Source organism: Arachis hypogaea, chromosome 12 (genome assembly GCF_003086295.3).
Source record: "Arachis hypogaea cultivar Tifrunner chromosome 12, arahy.Tifrunner.gnm2.J5K5, whole genome shotgun sequence".
Classification (NCBI taxonomy): Eukaryota; Viridiplantae; Streptophyta; class Magnoliopsida; order Fabales; family Fabaceae; genus Arachis; species Arachis hypogaea.
Window position 1 is genome coordinate 80,087,621 of NC_092047.1, and position 5,012 is coordinate 80,092,632.

Genomic DNA, 5,012 nt, shown 5'->3' on the forward strand with positions numbered 1-5,012 from the left:
GAGTTAGTCCTTCAATTGAATGAGGACTGCCTTGTGTTTAAGGCTCAAGGATCTTCTTCTGTAAGCATGGAGAGGAAGCATGAAAAGCTTCTCTCAGTACAGAGTCAAACAGAGCCCCCACACTCAACTTCTAAGTTTGGTGTTGGAAGGCCACCACTAAGCTCTGAGTCTATGTGAAGTTCCCTAAGAGCTTTACTGTCAAGCTATTGATATTAAAGAAGCGCTTGTTGGGAGGCAACCCAATGTTATTTAATCATATTTATTTATTTTCTATTGTTATTTTATTATTTTCTTTAGGTTGATGATCATGTGAAGTCACAAAAACAAATGAAAAATCAAAAACAGAATGAAAAACAGCATCAAAAATAGCACACCCTAGAGGACAGGCTTACTGGCGTTTAAACGCCAGTAAGGATAGCAGAATGGGCGTTTAACGCCAGCCTGGCAACATTCTGGGCGTTAAACGCCAGAATGGGCAGCACTCTAGCCGTTTAACGCCAGAAAGGGCTGTTTGGCATCTGGCTGGTGTTAAACACCAGAAATGGGCATCTGGCTGGCGTTTAACGCCAGAAATTGGCAGTAGGCTGGCGTTTAACACCAGGAAAGGTAGCAGAGCCAGCGTTAAATGCCAGAATTGGCACACAGTGGGCGTTTAAACGCCAAATTGGTGCAGGGAGCAGAATTCCTTGACACCTCAGAATCTATGAACCCCACAGGATCCCCACCTACCCCACATCTTCTTCTCTCCTCTTCACACCTTTTCATAACACTCTTCCCCAAATACCCTTCACCTATCAAATCCAACCCTCTTCCCCATTTTTTCTTCTTCTACTCCATCTCCTCATCTCCCTCTATCTCCTCCATTTCTTCTTATACTCATTTCTTTCTTCTTTTGCTCGAGGACGAGCAACCATTCTAAGTTTGGTGTGGGAAAAGCTAAGCTTTTTTTGTTTTTCCATAACCATCAATGGCACCTAAGGCCGGAGAAACCTCTAGAAAGAGGAAAGGGAAGGCAATTGCTTCCACATCCGAGTCATGGGAGATGGAGAGATTCATCTCAAAGGTCCATCAACACCACTTTGATGACAATTCATCTTAGCCTAGTTTTACTAGTCTTTTTCTTTGTTTTTATTAGGTTTTATGCACTTTCTTGCATTGTAAGTAAGTAATTTAGAGTGGAATTGCATGTTTTGTTGAATCAACCAACCACCCTTTAATTGATACAAAATCATGAAGTTTAAGCAAAAATTAATTGAATTATGAATGAATTGTAAACTTTGTGAATTTGGTGATACTTTGATTGGTTGAATTGATTACTTGTAGGTGAACAAAAGAAAAAAAATAAGAAAAGTGTGGCCTAAGGAGCGTGCCCAAAGGAAGCAAGAAGCGTGCCCAAGAGAAGAAAAGCGTGGCATCATCAAAGAAAGAAGGAAGCCAAGTTGGGTGACTGAACCGAGCATCACAGAGGAAAAAAAGGAGAAAGTAAGGCACAAAGCTCAGTTAACTTAGTGAACTGAGCATCAAAGAAAGCAAGGCAAGGACATAAAGCTCAGTTCACTAAGTAAGCTTTATCGGGGTTATCCAAAATTAATTCAAGACACAATTCCAAGGAATGAAGCCTCAAGGTCCCGAACTCATGACCTAAGGGAAGCAAGGAACGCTCCATGCAAGGAAAACAAGAAGAATTGGCCAAAAAGCCTTCCCCAAGGTTCGAACAAGGAACCTCACGCTACCAAGCTTGCAAGGAAATTAAGCCAAAGTGAGTTGGCTAGGATTCGAACTTGGGAGCTCCATGGAGAATAAGGGAGGAGCGCTACTCTTGGTGCAAAGAAAATGAGCCAAAATGGCTCTCCCAAGGTTCGAACTAGGAAGCTTCATGAAAGGCAAGGAAGGAGAAATCCACTCATCCAATGAAATTAGCATCCATTTGCTTCCACCAAGAATCGAACTTGGGAGCATGAAGCCAAGGCAAAGCGCTACAATGGGGAGCTCAGTTGGTTTTCCCAACTGAGCGCTAATCTTCCCCCATCCCCCACACTTTGGCACAACAAGAAGCACACTAAGGAGCTTGTCATGCGCGCAAGTGACACGGCCAGGAAGCTGAGACACGCACAATGGGACGCACCAAGGCAAGACATAGAGCTCAGTTCAATTTTCCAACTAAGCTCTATTGAAGAGCAACTTGAACAAGGCTGGGCGCGCACCAAATTGGGCAACATAAAGCAACATTGGGCGCTCAGTTTGATATTTGAACTGAGTCATCCCCTGGGAGGTGCACCATGGGCCAAAATCCATCAAAAATCCAAATTAATTCATTTCTTCACCAAATTTTAGAGCCCATCCAAATTCTTAGATCTCAATTAGGAAGTGTATAAATAAGTGTTAGTTTGATTTAGAAAGAACCTTTTGCTTCTTTGAGAATTTTCATTTTTGTAATTTTGAGAGTTTTACTTTAAATTTGGATTTCTGAGAACCTGGAAGGGAAATTGATCTCTCTTCTTCCTTGTTCTTTGTTGAGCACTCTTTACTTCTTGTTTTGGATCTTGGGTGAAGAATTGAAGAAATTCTGTTTCAATCTCACCTTGAGATCTCTTGTTTTATCTTTCTGCATAATTCTAAGAAACTTTGATTTACATTTCAAATTCTGTTTACTGCTTTCTCTCTTCTACTACTTCTGCAACTTACTTTTCCATTTCTTTTGTAATTGTTCTTGTTGGATCAAGGAAGGATTTGAGATCTAGACTTGTTTTCTAGTCTCTTCCACTCCAGAGATCTTCAATCTCCCTCTTAATTTCTGCAATTGAGCTACATTTACTTTCTGTTTTTAATTCTTCAATCATTTTTACTTTTCTGTTTAAGATCCACTTTACTTCAATTCACCTTTTACTCTTCTGTTTATTGCAATTCACTTCTGCTTGTTTAATTTCGGAAATCCCAGCTCCCTGAACCCGTTTACAATTCAAGCAATTTACATTTCTTGCTCTTTAAGATTCAGTTATTTACATTTCTTGCAATTTAAGTTTCTACAATTTAATTTACTTGTTCTTTAAGATTCAGCACTTCTACTTTCTGTTCTCTTTAATTTACTACAATTTTTTCCTCTCCCTTTACATTTCATGCAATTTAGTTTTTGTGAATTACAAACCCTTCAAACCAACAATTGATTCGCTTGACTAAATCAACCACTAAACTAAAATTGCTCAATCCTTCAATCCCTGTGGGATCGACCTCACTCATGTGAGTTATTATTACTTGATGCGACCCGGTACACTTGCCGGTGAGTTTTGGATGTTGGAATTCATTTTCCAAAATATCCATCAAGTTTTTGGCGCCGTTGCCGGGGATTGATTAGATTGACAATAATTAAGTGAAGTGGAGGTCTAGATCAAGCACTTTTTCTCTTCTGTTCTTTAATTTTTAACTAACACACTAACTGTTTGAATTTTTGCTTAAGCTAACTAAAACTCACTCCAGCAATGGATTGAAGTGTTATTGCTTTTCTGGTTTTTTGTGATTTTTATGTTTGGTTTGTATGTCAGGGACAAGAGGAGCCATACCCACCTTTTGTGAACTAGACGAAAGAACCCTCAAGAGATTAAGAAGGGCTGAAAGAGGGAAAGGCATTGTTGGAGAAGAGAACTCAGAAGAAGAGTTCCAAGATATGGAGGAACACTCAACAAACCCAACAAATCCATAAGGAGGAGCTGCCAATAACAACAACAATCTTCCACAGAGAAGAGTTTTAGCTTCCTACACATTTGCAAATCCTAGACATTGTGGGAGTAACATTCTTACCCCAAATGTTAATGCAAATAACTTTAAACTGAAGCCACAACTAATCACCTTGGTTCAAAATAATTGTTCTTATGGAGGAGGACCACTTGAAGATCCGAACCAACATCTGTCTACCTTATTGAGAATTTGTGACACTGTCAAAACTAATGGTGTGCATCCTGACAGCTATAAGCTACTGCTATTTCCATTTTCTCTCAGAGACAAAGCCACTCAATGGTTGGAATCTTTCCCAAGAGATAGCATCAACAATTGGGATGATCTAGTGAGCAAGTTCCTTGCCAAATTTTATCCACCTCAAAGGATCATTAGGTTGAAGACTGAAGTGCAAACATTCACACAAATGGACACTGAACCCATCTATGAGGCATGGGAAAGATACAAGGCTCTAATCAGGAAGTGCCCTCCTGAAATGTTCAATGAATGGGAAAGATTGAAGAATTTTTATGAAGGGTTGACATTGAAATCTCAATAGGCTCTTGATCATTCAGCAGGAGGTTCTCTACAATTGATGAAGACTGTAGAGAAAGCTCAAAATCTCATTGATATGGTGGCTAACAATCAATATTTCTTTTCTCACCAAAGGCAACGCCAACCATCACAAAGGAAAGGAGTGATGGAGTTGGAAGGAGTAGACTCAGTCTTAGCTCAAAACAAAATGATGCAGCAGCAAATTCAACAACAATTTGAGCAAATGGCCAAAAGGATTGATAGCCTCCAAGTTGCAGCAGTCAACACAAGCCAACCATCATCCACATGGGGACAAATGAAGAAACTCAAGAGGATCAACAGCAAGAACAAGTCCAGTACATGCACAATCAAAATTCTGGGACAAATGAGGTTTATGGTGACACTTACAACCCCTCATGGAAGAACCACCCCAACCTCAAATGAGGAGACAATCACAATCAAACTCAACAACCATGGCAAATGAACTCAAACCAAAACAGTTGGAAAAACACAAATCACAACAACCAGCAAAACAATAACCAAAACACATATAGAAAACCACAAAACACTTATCCCAACTCTAACCATCATCCATCCAATAACCAAGCCTCCAATCAAAACACTTATCCTCAACCCTCAACACCCTACAACCAACCAATCTCACAAGACTATCAAAGGATCACCAACTTGGAGATCTTAATGGAGAAAATGATGAAGCACCAAGAGATGACAACAAAGAACCAAGAGGCTTCCATGAAGAATATGGAGAG